Raw genomic sequence first — 19,265 nt, forward strand, 5'->3', positions numbered from 1 at the left:
CTATTTGATTGGTGCATGCAAATTATTACAGTATTCATGCGCCCAGTAACCTCCTACTTCCTTAATACATTTAATTATTTTTGTTGGGGTTTTTTAATATGCCTTTTACATGCCAAGTAATTTTATAAAGGTTATAGATTGATTCCTAAATTACAACAATTAGCCACGTGTAACGTTTAGTTCCTCAAGTTGCATACTGTTTTGCCACAATAAATTTCTACCAAGGTGTTTGGTCAGATTCTACGTTGTGCGACTCAGTCAATCATTAGGTCACCGATCTAACCTTTATGCCTAACCTCAAATTTTCAATATTTTATATAATATTATACCGGTAGCAAAAATTATTTCCATTTCTATTAGGCTGTTGTACAATTTAGCCAGGATGTCTGATATTATCTAATCTTTAACGTTATCATCTTTGGCGATATCATCTTTGGCGATATCAGCCTATAAATCTTTCAACTAGGGATTTTCATTTATCCATCCAAATTTAAATACGTTACACAGTGTGTGTGTGTGTGTGTGTGTGTGTGTGTGTGTGTGTGTGTGGTGTGTGTGTGTGTGTATATATATATATATTATATATATATATATATATATATTATATATATATATATATATATATATATATATTATATATATATATATATATATATATATATGTGTGTGTGTGTGTGGTGTGTGTGTGTGTGTGTGTGTGTGTGTGTATATCTGTGAACACAATAACACCATTCCTAATTAACCGACCGATTGACTTGAAATTTCAAACTTAAGGTCCTTATATTATGAGGATCCGACAATGAGAAATTCAATAAAATTCAATTCAAGATGATGGAAAAAATGGCAGATAATTACTAAAAAACCATGTTTTTCAGGGTTTTCTCGAGAATGGTTGTAAGGATTCTTTTCAAATTTATACCATGTATAGCTATTTATAAGCCCTATCAACTGACATGTGTCTCATTTCTGGGGAAATTGCAGGAGCTCCGTAATATTCTTGAGATAAGTGGCGGATAATCACTAAAAAACCATGTTTTTCATGATTTTCTCAAAAATGACTTGACCGATTTTTTACAAATTCATACCCTGTATAGTTATTTATCAGCTCTATTAACTGGCATGAGTCTCCTTTCTGAAAAACTAATGGGGGGTCCACCCCATCCTTGAGAAATGGACTTTGTAACCTCCTTCTTGTGCATGAGGTAGGTAGGTAGGTGGTGCAGTTCATAAAAAGAACACACAGTCGAGATATTTCATCTGTAGAACAGCTGTTTTGACGACTTTTAAAAAATATCATCGAATTCCACAATTAACACAAAAGAAAAAATACCCTGAAAACAATATTATTTATACCCATATACAGTAGTCTGATCATAGTTTCAAATATGTTGCTGCCAATCATCATTGTGTTATTCCCCTAAGTTATTCTCCTCTAAGAATGGGGCTTACAGTACAATGAGCAAGGAAAGTTATCTGAGTGCGCCACACCTTTTTTCCAATAGCAAAAAGTGATTTAATAAAAAGCAGTTTGTGATGGAAAACAACATTTAAGAACTAATATTCAAAAATTAGACTGTAGTGTCCTTAAAAATGGTTCAAAAAATGGATTATCACTTACTGTTCGTCATGGATAGTGAAATAGATGAGCAAATTCTCTTCCTTTCAGCTAATTGCAGTTATAATTATGTGAATTGATGAATTTTTCAATTAACGTTTTTTTACACCGATTAGATTATTCGGCGTTATTGTCTGAAATTTCTGTTTTGTGCAACCATAGCACATCAGTTAGCGCTAATCAGGATTAAAATAAAACATTTGATCGTGATTAAAAGTTAATCGACGGTTGTGCAACTGGGGGAATGAAATAATTGTCAAAAACCACAGATTTTATTAAAAGTAGGAAGACCGGTTTCGTAATCTTCATATTTTTACTTTCCTTGCCCTATTACCATAGGTAAGGAAAGTATTGCTTTCCAAAAAAAATTAAGGTACCCCAATTTCTAAATTTCTATACGTTTCAAGGTCCCCTGAGTCCAAAAAACTGGTTTTTGGGTATTGGTCTGTATGTGTGTGTGTGTGTGTGTGTGTGGTGTGTGTGTGTGTGTTGTGTGTGTGTGTGTGTGTGTGTGGTGTGTGTGTGTGTGGTGTGTGTGTGTGTGTGTGTGTGTGTGTGTGTGTGTTGTGTGTGTGTGTGTGTGTGTGTGTGTGTGTGTGGTGGTGTGTGTGTGTGTGTGTGTGTGTGTGTGGTGTGTGTGTGTGTGGTGGTGTGTGTGTGTGTGTGGTGTGTGTGTGTGTGTGTGTGTGTGGTGTGTGTGTGTGTGTGTGTATGAGTGTATGTGCGTCTGTGTACACGATATCTCATCTCCCAATTAATGGAATGACTTGAAATTTGGAACTTAAGGTCCTTTCACTATAAGGATCCGACACGAACAATTTCGATCAAATGCAATTCAAGATGGCGGCTAAAATAGCGAAAATGTTGTCAAAAACAGGGTTTTTCGTGATTTTCTTGGAAATGGCTCCAACGATTTTGATCAAATTCATACCTGAAATAGTCATTGATAAGCTCTATCAATTGCTACAAGTCCCATATCTGTAAAAATTTCAGGAGCTCCGCCCCAGCAATGCAGATAGATTCCCAATTATCAGACTTCAGATACAATTGAAACAAAAAAAAATCAAGTGGAGTGGATTGAGCATGAAAATCTCTACAATTAATGTTCAGTAACATTTTCACCTAAAATTGGAAATAAGCTTTAAATTCGAGAAAATGTGATCATTCAATTGCAAATTATTGTTGATTCTATTAAATCATCCACTATGAAGAGATAGCAGACCTCATGTGTGTCTCCAGCGTTATTGCCCTGTCACCAGCTGGCTCAAATCTTTGAATAGTAGACTTGTGATGCACGGGAACACTAGCGTCAGGTGATCAATTTTCATAACAGCAAGGAAAGTTGTGTGAGTGCGCCACACCAGATTTTTTATTTAGCATACAATATTGGTTGTATGCATCACGTGTGGGGACAGTTTATTTTGTGTTTTCCCGAAAGTTTGGTTCAGTGGACTGAGGCCCTTTCTCTTTCCACCGATTCAATTAAGATAAATAGATGCCCCATAATCTCATAAATAATAGGCTATTGATTTAATGATGCCCAATGAGAATGGGTAGGCCTACATCAGCCTTGGAAATACTTTTGATCATTGTAAAGGGGTAACTCCCCCCAATGATCCCTTGTGGACATCCTTGATCACAGATGAACGAAGATGTCAGATGTCATCAACAGTCGAAGCCTGTTGATTGTCTCTATCACCTGTTGCTAATCAAAAAATCTGGTGTGGTGCACTCACACAACTTTCCTTGCTGTTATGAAAATTGATCAACTGACGCTAGTGTTCACGCGCATCTCAAGTCTACTATTCAAAGATCTGAGCCAGCTGGTGACAGGACAATAGCGCTGCAGACACACGTGGTCTTCTATCTCCTCATAGTGAATGATTTAATAGAATCCACAGTTGCCGACAGTTTGCAATTGAATAATCTCATTTTCTCGAATTTCCAGATTATTTTCAATTTTAGGTGAAAATGTTACTGCTGAACATCAATTGTAGAGATTTTCATTCTCAATGTTTTCCGCTTGAAAGTTTTTGTTTAAATTGTATCTGAAGCCTGATTATTGGGAATCTGATATCAAACTTTGCATAGATGGGGCAGTACAGTAGATATAAAAGAGCAGTTCTGGGCCCACCGAGGATGAGCAGGCATGTTCAGACATGTCTGGCCACCCATTATCTAATCTAACCTAACCTAACCTATATACATTTTTAATTTTTGATCATTATCATGTCATGACATGTCTTATCTAATCTCTATGATAAGATAATAATATTTTTGAAAATAATTTTCCCTTTTATCAATTTTGCATGTCAATAGCTGTTCAAGGCGGTAAATTCAAATATGAGATGTTCCATGGCTGATAAGCTATAAAGTTAAGCTCCATGGGCCTGGTACTCCCTCTGTAAGGGTGACCAAAGATCTTTGATTATAATTTTTGAGTTTGAAATTATTTTACAACCCACCTAAAGGTCCACTCACCTGATATCATCATTACCTGTGCACAAGCCTAGAGCTCATGTGGGCATCATCTTCAGCCAGTGTTAATAAATAAGTGAGTGAGACTGTGGTAACCATGGTAACCATTTCAAACAGATTAAAAATAATGATTAAACTATGTCTATTTTTAATAATGTGATGGAAGAATTATCTCACCTCTCCACTTTATTGGTACCTACTATACCAAATAGAATAAAGTATTTTGTTCAATACTACCTTTTTATAATAGTGTCACAATATGTATAAATCAATCTAAAATATTATGTTCCATTTTGAATGTTCACTATGTGTGTATAATGTAAGTAAGGTGAAATAATCAACACATTCACTTACTATAGTATATGTTTTATCAACACATAGATATGTCAAATTACAAAACTATATCTATTGCTTTCTAATTGAATTGATTACAATATGTTTCCCTCTTGGTCACCATTGTAAAAATGGTTCAAGCCCCTTTACTTCGTCAAAGTGGGGAAACATCAAAGGGGTATAAAAAGAATATCCTTAATGAGAATATGAGATGAATGAATAAAAATACAACTCTTCAAGACAAAATAAATCAGCATAATAACTGAGTATTCAAATAATAATATTTACAATAAACAAGGAAATTCATAAATATCTAGCAATCCTGCTAGGATAATTTCAAAATATGACTTACTGTAACATTTTCTCATTAAGAATATCCCTTTTTTTACAAAAATAAAAATTTACTCTGCTTTTAAAACAAAACAATACTTCTAAATAACACATTATTTTTTTCAATTTCCTCAATTGAGACAAGAATAAAGACTAACAATATAAAAAAATATTTTTTTCACACAAATTTTTGAAAACACATCAAATAATGATCACTATATTGCCCTAGTGTTGTGAAACCAAATGTATTCCAAACCTTTGTTGCATGCAAATAATCTTCATCAATTATATCTGTTTTTGTCAAATTTGAGTAAAACACTGATTTTGGAGGTAGAGATGTTTCATTCAACTTTTCCCAACTTGTTACATATTCATATGGGAACACTCCTTTTCTTGTAAGTAGAGGAATATGTTCTGGTAGGAAAATTTTTCTTATCTCCTCAAGATTGGGAAGGTTCCTGGCCAGACTGTCTAAGCTACTTGACATGAAACGGAATGAGTCAAGGAAGCGTAGCTTGATAAATCTGTTGACGGTTTTTGAGAAAGATATGTACTTTTCTTTAGTGTTGGGAATGATGTCTATTTGATTTTCATCATAACCTAACTCACGCACAATGGAGTGGCTGTCATATCCACTGAGATTGTGGAATATTACAGGGAGGAAATGTGGAGCTTGATACATCAAGTTACAGCTATTATGTGCTGCTCCTCTGTATTTTCCTGACATATGACAGTGATCTCTTACTTTTATGTCTTCCACATTGAAGTATTTGTCTTACATGTAACATTTGTCTGCAGAATTAAACTCATCAATTTCATCTGGTGACATTGTATCCATTGGGAGTTTTCTTTTATATATTTCTGACACTTTTTCACCAATTCCCTTCAAATAGTTCAGAAGCACCTTCACAGCATCTCTACCTCTGTATGTGAATGGATGTGTTGGTAGACATGAATATTCCAGTGTTTGTTTTAAATATACACAAAAGCTCATGACCTCATGTTTGTGTGCTTCTACTGTGTATGAGGCAGCTGCATCTGGGGTACAGCTTTGTACCGGCTTAAAATACATTCAAAGTCACAGTATACTACAAAAGGCACCTTCAGTCCCCTCTCCACATGTTCAAACTTCACATATGGCTTTGCATGTGGAAGATCAACTCTTACTGCTTTGTTGAGAAGACACATTTTTAAATGTTTCTCAAGTTTCACTTCCTTGGTTTCACCATGACGGTCATCAAAATGACTAAAGCACCGTTTACATATTGATATTACATGCTCATGTTTGGTTTTCCCACTTCGAACCAATTTCTCAAAGTTTTTAATAAATATATAGTGACTTGCCCCATCATTATTAGAGATCAATAGAATATCTCTATGATCAATGAGTTCTTCATCAACAACTTTGAGCGGATAAACCTTGTTGTTTTCATCTAGCCCAAACACATTTATTGATATTTGATTTATTTTTTCAAACTTTTTTATCTCATGTAATGGAGTTGGATAAGTGATGCAATCAAAGTCATATGTGTGATCAATGTTGGCATAAGATGATGCACGACAAGGATGATTTTCACCAACAAGTTTTGATAGAATGGCATATTGGAAGCATTTATTGTCATAGTTTTGCACATTAATACATGCTATGTGACATTCAATTTCTTGAGGAAGTGGAATGTAAGTACTACCACCAAAAGGTACATACTTGTTCATTCGCAAACGAAGCCCATCAACTGCTAGGAGATGCCACCCACTTTTCTTCAGTTGTACTTCACTTAATTCAGTGTTCAATTTATCGAATCTTGAATTAAAAATATCATCCAAATCAGTATCCCTAAAAACTGGATGTTTTTTTGTTTTAAATGATGTAATGAGTTCTTCATCTAGTTGATTTATCATTGTGCAGTCAACTAAGATGTTAAACTCCACTGTCTCATGAGTACTTAATGATGTTCTCAACCTAGCAATTATTTTTTGTTTCACTGCTTGTTGAAACTCAGGTAAGACATGATTGATATCACATCAAATAAAATATGACTTGAGACGCCCTTGAAAAGCAGTCTCATACTCATTGATACCATCTAAATCAGGTTGCATTGCTAGCCATGTATCTAATTTTGGCTCAATTCTTGCCTGTTTTTGAGGAGGGAGGTTGGATCCACAAGCTTTTTCATGACGTAATAGATTGTGAATATTGGTGAAATTATACCCACAATGTGAGCATATACCACTAAAAACTTCATGGCATATATTTTCATGTCTCTTTCTACTATCAGGCCTTGAAAAAACCTTACCACATTTTCCACAGATAATATTCATTGCACTCTCAAAATCTTTATCATCCAAGAATTTAGAGCACATTATTTCATGGTGGTTCCTTGAGGTTACTGAATCAAATGAATTGGCACAATAACCACAAATATGATTTACAGCCCTATTAAATTCTTCCTCACATTTTGAAGCATGTCTCTTCAAAGTGAATAAATGTGAGAAATCACGACCACAAAATTCACATTCCATGATGATAAGTGAATAGAATGAGATAAAGTTGAAAAGTAAATAAAGTTGGTTTAGCTTTAAAAAAGGCTTTTTAAAAATGAATAAAATCAACTGATAGAATCAAATAGCCACTCACCAACCACTAACACCAACTAATCACAATAACCTACACACTGGAAGAAGTAGAAGTAATATCTGGATGAACACACTAAAAGAGAAGTACTCACTGTGAATGCTGCACCAAGACTGAGCCAGGAGATTTCCAACATTGTCTTGTATACTGTTGGGTCAAATCATTATCTTTGTTGCTAGGCAACGAGATAAGGGTCATGTTGATTACAAAACAAAATCTAATAATAGCCTTATCAGCATGACTTTCACAAAATCAGGTATTGGTAGGTCTGTTTTCAATCATCTTTGAAAAGTAATCTAATCACTTTGATAAGATAAGTTAGTCATTTAATTAAAAATAGCCTTATCTCATCAATTGTTATTTAATAAAACTGCATAATACTGGAAATTGAGAAAACAAATTCAGAAAATAATATTTAGGTGTTCAAAGGAGTGGGGAGGGGTAGTACTATATACTCTAGTTTAAATTTTTGTGGGTGAGGGTGTGTGTGTGTGTGTGTGTGTAGTGAACCCATGTAATAATTTAATGATTTATTCATTCATACAATTCATCATTTACTATAAAATTATTGTGGGTGAGGGTGTGTGTGTGTGTAGTGAACCCATGTAATAATTTAATGATTTATTCATTCATACAATTTATCATTTACTATAAATATTACTAATGTTGAATAATAGAGCTTCAATAACATAACCTTTCAATAATAATTGCAATAATTAATTCATTGAATTAAGGAAGATGAGCAGCAACCAAAAATCTATAAAAGACATGTTTCATATGAAATATGTTCAGTCTTTATCATGCATTTCCTGAAGCAACAACATACTTCCATTGTGAATAATGCTGATGTACATGAGTCACAGAGTTCCAAACACGGTCCTCTACTTCCAAATACAATCAGATGTTTAATTGTTGGACCATCAAATTGTGGTAAAACCAATCTAATGCTTTCATTACTCTATGAACCAAATGGTCTAAAATTTGAAAACATCTACATATTTAGTAAGACATTGAATGAAGCAAAATATAGGTTATTGGAGAGAATAGTTTGGAGTGTTAATGGTTTGAGAATTCATTTATTTGAAGATAATGATACTGTTTCTCATCCAAATGAAGTTGATTCAAACTCAATATTTATTTTCGATGATATATCTTGTGAAAAACAAAGCAATGTTAGAAAGTACTTTTGCCAAGGACGTCATAGTGGTCTGGATAGTTTCTACCTGTGTCAAAGTTATAGGTGCCCAAACACCTGGTTCGTGACAATGCCAACTTGATAGTACTGTTCAAGGAAGATCAATTGAATATGAAAAAATATATGAAGATCATGTTGGCACAGACATGAGTCTCCACAAGTTTATGGAAATGTGTGGTATTTGTTGGAATAAAAATAAATATAGTTTTTTGGTGATAGACAAAGACAGTGGATTAGATGATGGATGGTATAGATAATTATGGACTTGACACTTTTATAAGGCTGTAGATCATCATATTATTTTTAGTCTTGAGTCAACCATGGAGCACTCAACATCAGTGAACATTCAATCTACAATAGATAATATTAGAAATAAATATCATACTTTGAAAAGGCAGTCTCAAGAAACTGAATACTGTCTCAATAGGCTTTTTTCTCCACTGATAAAACATCTGAAACCTATAACAAAAGGTGAAACCATGTCAAAAAGATTGAAATTGGATGAAGAGTGCTCTTCTGTACAATCAGTATCATCGTTGATACCTCAATTCAATATTTCTCCTCAACATTATGCAGCTCTTGCCTCGTCATCAAAATCTCTAATCCTTCCTACTGAGAAAGAAGACATTTATGGAGATTCTACTCCATTGGAAATAATAAGTGAGTATGTTCAAACACCATCTGGAAAGGAAGAATTTGAATCTTTTCTCAATGTGGTTGGGGATAATGCAAAGAAATATGTGAAACTATTGAGTGAAAATAACTTGTCAAAATTAGATTTGAAGTATGGAGTTAGATATGATGGACACCAGTTTTTATTGGGTGACTCAATAATTGACATTTGCAATGATAAATTGAAAGTTGGTGATCAAGAATTTGTGGGTACTCCAGGACTATTTGAGTTGATATTTATGAAAAGTCCTGAAATGACTCTAGTGACCAAAGATGATATTAAAGATCATAAGAACATTATGAAGCTCACTAATGCACATAAGAAACGGTACAGCAGTAGTGCACCTGTAGACAGGAGTATGAACAATCCAAAATACAGAAAGGTTATTATTAAACACTTTCCACCACCCATTAAACATACCCAAAAGCCAAATTTTGCCAAGAAGAAAGGAATTGGAATGGATTGGGATCCGAATGTTGATATTGAAAGGTTGAAAGTATTGATAGAAAGCAAGTCATCACCTGTAGAGATAACATCAATTGAGAGAAAGCTACGTTCAGTTGGTATAATTGTTTAGTCATAATTGAGATGGCAACAGTAAAGCATCAAATTGGTAATGAACTCCACAAACCAGCAAGAAGACATTTCAAAAGGCGGACAGTACTACTAAAAGCTATTGATGACCTATGGCAAGCAGATTTAGTGGAAATGAGACCATATTCACGTGAGAATAATGGTTTGAAGTATATATTGACAGTTATAGATGGATTTTCAAAATATGCTTGGGCTGAACCACTCAAAGATAAAACTGCTGAAGAAGTTAGTCTTGCATTCAGTAGAATACTTAAATTGGGAAGAGCCCCAAAACATTTACAAACTGATGCAGGTACAGAGTTCTATAATAAACTATTTAAAAAAGTATTGGCATCTTACAACATCAATCATTACTCAACATTTAGAAATATCAAAGCTTGTATTGTTGAACGTTTCAACAGAACATTAAAAAATAAGCTCTGGAAACATTTCAGTTTACAAGGATCATACAAGTGAAGGATAAATTAGCTGACATTGTTAAAAAATACAATGATACAAAGCATCGCACAATCAGAATTAAGTCATCAGATGTAAAGGGTGCTGAAATAGAAGCATGTCTATTGAGAGATGTGTACACTAGGAAGCATGAACCTATGGATAAAATTCATTTTACTGTAGGTGATCATGTTCGAATTTCAAAATTTAGATCATTGATGAGTAAAGGATACACTCCATCATGGACGACTGAAATATTTCTAATTTACAACATCAAGCGTACAAAACCACCGACTTATTATCTAAAAGATAAGTCCAATAAAGAGATATCCGGATGTTTTTACAGAGAAGAATTGCAAAAGGTGAAATATCCTGATGTATACTTAGTTGAAAAGATATTGCAACAGAAAGGTGACAAAGTATACATTAAATGGTTGGGCATTGATAAGAAGACGTGGGAATTATGCAGCAACATTATACTTTGAATGGGATAGACATTCATGTGTTATATGTTTATTCTGTTGGATAACATCACGTTGATAACATGAGCCATCGACGACAGCGTCGTAAGAGAGTTATTTCTACACCTCAAAAAGTTGGAGGATGTCTACCAAAGAGAGCACTCACAAATTTCGATATCATTAAATTTGCTAAAAAAATTAAAATCCACAATTCCAGAGGAGTATTCATGCTGGACACACTACCCAAAAAGCCATGGAAAAATGGAAAAGGAGTATTTAATCTGGATCTTAGTAGTGGAACTGGTACTCATTGGGTGGCTTATATAAAAAATAACAAACTTGTCAAGTATTTTGATAGTAATGGTAACAAGGTACCATCAGCTTTAGTCAGATATATGAAGGGGTGTACAATTACTCGAAATCAGAGAGTGCATCAACAGCCCGGGACAAACATATGTGGGCATTTGTGTCTCCATTTTTTTGCTGGGAGGAACTATAAATGGAACTGAACTGTGACAAACATATCAGTTTGAGTTGAGACACCGTGCAAGTAACACACATGGGGCTTACCTTCATAGAAAAGAAAAAGCAAGCACAACAGAAAGAATCAGTAGTACTCGTGACATCTGAAAATATCAAGTTTCTACGTTCAATTGGCTATCTAGTGTTGGCGTCGAAATGGACATATTGAATTTGGAAAATTCCATCACTTTTGATGACACAATTGAAAGTATTGAGTTTCATACACATCTCCCATTTGCTTCAACAACACTTGACGCAGGTCAAGAGATAATTTTTCCCATACAGCATCAGGACAGCTATACACTACCAGCTTTTAGTTATCTCTACATTGAGGGGAGATTTTTGAAAGATGACTCGGATAATGAGGCCCCTTCAAATAGGATAAAAATGACAAATAATGCATTAGCATTCCTATTTGATGAAATTCGTTATGAATTGAATGGAGTGGAGGTAGATCGTGTATGGAATCCTGGTAAAAGTAGTACTCTGAAAGGATTACTATCATTCAGTCATAATTCTGTGGAGATGGAAAATTTTGGATGGCACAGTTTTGATCCTAACAGAGATGCATCAATTGTAAATGCTGATGGGTACTTTAGTGCTTGCATTCCGTTGTCAGTGATAATGGGCTTCGCAGAAGACTACAAAAAATTTGTTATTAATAGCAAACATGATTTAATTCTGACAAGAAGTAAGAGGGATGATAATTGCTATCAATATACTCCGGCGACAGCTACCTCAGCAGATGAAAAAGCAAAAATAGTTCTTGGAAAGGTAGCTTGGAAAGTGCCCTATGTCACAGTGAATGGTAGTGAACGGATCAGATTATTGAAACATTTGGAATCAGGTCGTTCAATAAGTATGGGATTCCGAACATGGGAAATACATGAGTATCCTCTACTTCAACGTACACAGAAACATGTATGGGCTGTAAAGACATCGTCACAATTGGAGAAACCACGCTATGTAATTGTAGCTTTTCAGACACATAGGAAAAATAATCACAAAAATGATAGTAGCTGTTTTGATCACTGCAAATTGCAGAATGTAAAACTTTTTCTAAACTCCAAAATACATCCCTATGATGATTTCAACTTGAACTTTCAAAAAGAACAGTTTTCATTGCTATACCATTCCTATGTCAGTTTCAAACAGTCATATTATAATAAAAGCTATTGTCCTGCCCCACTCTTGACAAGAAATCAGTTCAAAGATTTAGCTCCTATAGCTGTAATTGATTGTCCCAAGCAACAAGATGCTATTAAAACGGGCTCTGTAGATATAAGATTGTAATTTGAATCTACTGATCAATTTCCTAATAATACTGCAGCTTACTGCTTAATTATTCATGATAGGATCTTGGAGTATACAATACTGGCATGCTCTTACTGGCATGATTCATAGGGTTATTTAATATGGAGTAGGGGGAATAGTTTACTTTATAAGCTAAATACTGAGGCTACATTAGTTAGTATTGTAGTAGAGTTCATCATGAACAGTTACATAATAGACTTTCAAGGTTATCAAGATAATTATAATGAGTACATTGTTAAAGAGCTAGCCATTATAAGTACTGATGGTTGTTATGTACAACATTGGTTAGTTCGATCAGGATTTGAAATGAGTGCATTGAATTTTAATAAAAGAAGACATTGGCTAGTAAGAAATTATCATGGTTTACATTGGGATGATGGATCAGTGGAGCTCTCTGACTTATTGCATCAAATTAGATGTGGGCTTACAGAAAATGACATAATATATGCTAAAGGTCTCACAAAAACAAAATTCTTGGAGAAATACTTGGAAAATACAATAATCAACATTGAGGATTTGAATTGTCCTTCATTCAAACAAATTGATAATCTACACACCTATTGCTTCTATAATAGGTGTGATGATAAAACAGCTGTGGTATTTATAATCTGTTATCTCTGTTACTAAGACACATATTTAATGTCGAATAAAGCTCGTGTTGAGTCCAATTCTATTACAATTTATTCGACATTAAAAATAAAATAAATGGGTCCGAAAAGAAAAACGAGTAAACGTCAAGATTTAGTCAGTGAAGGAGAAAACGATTTGCAAAACCAAATGCTTGGAAAAATACTGAAACCAACAGTTTTATCGATTGACCAAGATTCAGATGAAGCACCGAAAACGTGGAGACATTGGAAGGTAACATTTTTAAACTTCTTAAAAAACAGTTCAATCCCGAAAAAGGATGAATTGAATGTTTTGATCAATTATGTGTCACCGAATATTTTTGAAAGTATTTGCAATTGTATATAATTTGAAGAAGCTATAACAACTCTTGAAGAAAGCTTTATAAAACCTCAAAATGTAGTACATGCACGTTACTGCTTATCTAAAGCAAAACAAACCCATGGAGAATCAATTGATCAATTCTATAATAAACTAAAACGGCTAAGTTTACCATGTAACTTTCAAGCAGTCACGGCTGACGATAACAAAAGTGAATATATCCGAGACGCGTTCATCTCCGGATTAGAATCATCGAAAATCAGACAACATCTTTTCGAAATGAAATCGCTAACTTTGCAAGACGCTATCTCACAAGCACGAATGTTAGAGAATGCTGAAAACATTGCTAAAGAATACGAAACCAGTTCAGAATATGTTAACACAGTCCTAGCAAACAAGAATAAAAATACCGAGAAAACGACTTTAGTCCGTAATTCTCACCAAAAGAAGATTCAATGCAGATTTTGTGGCTATAATAATCATACTGATAATAGACAATGCCCAGCAAAAGGACAACCATGCCTAACTTGTAATCAAATAGGCCATTTTTCAAAAGTATGCAGAGCACGAAACGATAAAAAAAACCAAATGGTATCTGCCACAGTAATTTCAGCAGCAAATACCAGCACTGACCTCTCAAAATGTCTTGTTCCTATACGTGTTAATGGAATAGATACATTGGCACTATTAGACACTGGGAGCACAGCAAGTTTTATAGATAAGAAACTAGTAGTACAATCGAAGATGAAAACTATGCCATATTCCAATTTGATTACATTTGCTTCAAGTGCCTGCAACACTAAAACAACTGAGTGCGCTTTGAGTGAAATATATTTCCAGAACGAAGAATATAATGATTTTCCTTTGATCGTATTGAACAAATGTTGCGCTAGTGTAATTTTGGGACACGATTTTCTAAAGAACTTTTCATCCATCACTTTTGATTTCAGTGGATCTAGAGCAGCACTACAACTGAATGAAGACAATGACGCAAGAAGGCCTACTTATGAAATTAAAAAGTGTGCTCTAGCCCAAGCTACAGTAGAACCTGTCTCATTGTTTCGTGATCTTCAACCGGACTGTCGGCCTATAATAACTAAATCGAGACGACATTCAGAAGAGGATTACTTGTTTATGATGAATGAAGTCAAACAGCTTAAAGATGCTGATATTATAGGAAATAGTCATTCTTCTTGGAGAGCTCAAGCATTTGTTACTTCAAGAGAGAACCAAAAGAAACGTATGGTGATTGACTATTCACAGACCATCAACAAATTCACGAATTTGGATGCCTATCCACTACCACTAATGGAAGAATTAGTCAATAAGGTAGCGCAATATAAAATATTCTCATCTATTGACCTGAAATCTGCCTATCACCAGATACCAATCTTGCCTGAGGAAAGGCATTTCACCGCATTTGAAGTTGGACACAAACTGTATCAATTCAAAAGAATTCCGTTCGGAGTCACGAATGGAGTAGCTGCTTTCCAGAAAGTGATTGATCAAATCATAGAACAAGAAAATTTGACATCATGTTATGCCTATTTAGATGATATTATTGTATGCGGAAGGACCCAAGAAGAACATGATGAAAATTTAGAAAATTTCTGGAGAGCAACAGAAAAATATGGCCTCACGATTAATGAAGAAAAGTGTAAAATATCTATGGAGAATTTAACCTTTCTGGGATTCAAAATTGGTCAGGGTATGATTAAGCCCGATCCAGATCGATTGAAACCACTCCTTGACTTACCAGCTCCAAAAAATCAGAAAGAATTGAAGCGTGTCCTTGGAATGCTTGCACACTACTCCAAATGGATAAAAGAATTTTCAAAAAAGATCCATCCACTTGTGCATAATACTCACTTCCCGTTGAATGAAGAATGCAGAAATATATTTGAATCATTAAAGAAAGAAATAGGATCTGCAGTTCTAGTGCACATTGATGAAAAAGTCCCGTTCACTTTGGAAACTGATGCCTCAGATTACGCTATTGGAGCAGTATTAACACAGAATGAGAGACCAGTGGCGTTTTTCTCAAGAACTCTTTCCACATCTGAAACTAGGCACTCTGCAGTGGAAAAAGAAGCTTATGCCATTGTGGAATCAATCAGGAAATGGCGACATTACTTACTTGGACGAGAATTTACACTTATCACAGACCAGGGAATCAGTTTCATTCATGTTTAGTAATAAACAAACCAGCAAGATTAAGAATGACAAAATCCAACGATGGCGCCTTGAATTGTCAGAATATAAGTTCAATATAATTTATAGAGTTGGAAAAGAGAATATACCAGCAGATACACTATCAAGAGTCTGTGCCACTGTTGGATGCCATACAGATATAACGAAACTGATAAAAATTTATGAGGACCTGTGTCATCCAGGAGTTACTCGACTCCATCATTGGACCAAAACAAAGAACTTACCATATTCAATAGATGATGTAAAAGAAGTATGTTCCAAATGTATTACATGTTCTGAAATGAAACCACGCTATGCCAAAGGAACTGGCCGCCTTATCAAAGCAACTCGACCATTTGAATGTCTTAATATGGATTTCAAAGGCCCACTACAATCAAGTTCAAGGAACAAGTATATTTTAGTTCTTATAGACGAATATTCCAGATTCCCATTTGCCTTCCCCTGTCCTGACATGACTACTAATACAGTAATAAAACACCTTACATCACTATTCTTTCTTTTTGGTGTACCGTCTTACATACATTCCGATAGAGGAACATCATTTATGTCATCAGCTTTGAAAAATTTCCTACTATCAAAAGGAATTGCCAGCAGCAGAACATCGCCCTATAATCCAGCCGGTAATGGGCAAGTCGAACGGTACAATGGAGTTATATGGAAAAGTGTGATGCTAGCCCTAAAATCGAGAGGTTTGAACAACAGTCACTGGGAACAAGTTCTCCCCGATGCCCTTAACTCTATTCGTTCCCTATTATGCACAAGCACCAACTGCACACCACATGAGCGGATGTTTTTACATGCAAGAAACTCAAGTAATGGAAAACCATTACCAACCTGGCTATTGACACCTGGACCAGTATGGTTGAAGAAGATGACAAAAAACTCAAAACAAGAATTGCAAGTTGAAAAAGTTGAATTAATCGAGAGTAACCCTGAATATGCGTTTGTTCGCCACAACGGCGGCAGAGAATCGACAGTCTCACTTCGCCAGCTCGCCCCATACCCCACAAGTGCCGATTGATATTAAGGGGGGAAGATTGTGATGATAAAACAGCTGTAATATTTATAATCTGTTATCTCTGTTACTACTAAGACACATATTTAATGTCGAATAAAGCTCGTGTTGAGTCCAATTCTATTACAATAGGAAAAGGAATATTAGAATGTGTTCATTGAATAATGTCATGAATTTGGTAGGCTGGTTTTATCACATAAATTGATTATAATTTTATTACTCATGTTCATTGTATAGGAGTAATTTTATGTTTCATTTTTTATTGTAAACTGTCATTCTTGAGTTTAATAAAGATTATTATCACATCATTCATTGGAAATGTATTCATTTTCTCTCCCTGTACTATACTAATTCATTGAAATGAACATGGAACAGCATGTATAAAAAATGAAAGATGGATTATTTTTCAATTGAGTTGAAAATTGGTGGTACAATGTGATGATGAGGAGGGAGGGGGTTGTCCCTATAAAAGGAGTAGCTCATATATAACAGGTTCAAGTTGTCATTATGGATTTCAAGAGAATGCTTAATGATTACAATGGAAAGAGAGAGTATTATAAGCTCTCAGAACTCTTCCTTGGTGAAGCATACAGGGTGATATCGTTTAAAAAGGTTTCTACCATTCATGGAGATAGGACTATAGCACTTTCGAAACAACACATGGAAGAAGAGATAATGATTTATCTACCATCAAGATTCAATTTATCCAGTACATTCATTGACAATTAGAATAGTAGTGATGAAAATGAAGTATCATTGGTCTATCTGGGACTACTACAAGGAAGAAAGCATGACATTCGATTTATCTAAGCTATTTTATTCATTTTCTAAGAGAAATATCTCATTTCATACACCTTTGAGATTTCTATACATGAGATTCATAATAGACTAAACAACTGATCTAGTTTTGGCAAAGTCAAACATGTCAATTAACACAGATAAGGGAGTCAAGGAACTGGTAAGAGTAAGAAACTTGAGTAAGTTGGTGTTATCTTATCTTATCACAACTAATTGAAAAATCTAAGCCCACCTTGTTTCCTGCTCACTTGCAGTCTACTCTTTGAAGTGTACAGTAGCGTTGTTTGCTCTTGTCTCTCTTGTACTCTTCATACAAACCTGATGTCTTCTTTCAAACTCTACCTTTCATCACAGGATATACAAGATCTTGTGGAAGGAATCAACTTTGATGAGCAATTATCGGAGGGGGAAGGATATATAAGTGATACCTCAACAGATTGCCCATACATTAATATGTGGCATGATATTGATTCATACAGGTATAACTACCCATCAGTATATGATGTACTTTGTCATCAGCAAATGTCAGGATGCCAACAGTGCACTTCATGTGAACTCATAACTCTTTGTTTGAATGATGATTTAGAAAACTACAAGTTCTCAACAGATTTTGTACAAGAGATTCCCAGATGTAATATGAGGTTGAGAATAGAATTGTAACCAGTTTTACTAAATTTATGGATTGTTGGAATAGTCAGCCTTTCACCGATCATCATTGGGAGATGTATAATATACAACAACATAGAGCACATGTATATAATGAAATTGAGGAAAACTATAGGACATGGGTGGAAGGGGAGATTGTTTATTTGTCAGCAATGAATGATTTTTATGCTGAACAAATTAATCAGACATCCTCACCTACTCCTAAACGTTTTAAAACTATTTGAGTGTTGATTTATGTTTCTCACAAAACAAATTTTATTTTATTTTCCAAGTTTTATTTTCATTTCTATGGATGCCATTCTGAATGACTATTATTTTATCCATAATTCAAATTTGAAACATTTATTATAAAAGTTATTAAAGTTTTTAAAAATATTTTTTTATATTGTTAGTCTTTATTCTTGTCTCAATTGAGGAAATTGAAAAAAAAAGTGTTATTTAGAAGTATTGTTTTGTTTTAAGAGCAGAGTAAATTTTTATTTTTGTAAAAAAAGGAATATTCTTAATGAGAAAATGTTACAGTAAGTCATATTTTGAAATTATCCTAGCAGGATTGCTAGATATTTATGCATTTCCTTGTTTATTGTAAATATTATTATTTGAATACTCAGTTATTATGCTGATTTATTTTTAAGAGTTGTACTTTTTTTCATTCATCTCATATTCTCATTGAGGATATCTCTTCTTATACCCCTTTCATGTTTCCCCACTTTGACGAAGTAAAGGGGCTTGAACCATTTTTACAATGGTGACCAAGAGGGAAACATATTGTGATCAATTCAATTAGGAAGCAATAGATATAGTTTTGTAATTTGAGATATCTATGTGTTGATAAAACATATACTATAGTAAGTGAATGTGTTGATTATTTCACCTTACTTACATTATACACACATAGTGAACATTCAAAATGGAACATAATATTTTAGATTAATTCATACATATTGTGACACTATTATAAAAAGGTAGTATTGAACAAAATACTTTATTCTATTTGGTATAGTAGGTACCAATAAAGTGGAGAGGTGAGATAATTCTTCCATCA

Source organism: Nilaparvata lugens, chromosome 9, assembly GCF_014356525.2.
Source record: "Nilaparvata lugens isolate BPH chromosome 9, ASM1435652v1, whole genome shotgun sequence".
Lineage (NCBI taxonomy): Eukaryota > Metazoa > Arthropoda > Insecta > Hemiptera > Delphacidae > Nilaparvata > Nilaparvata lugens.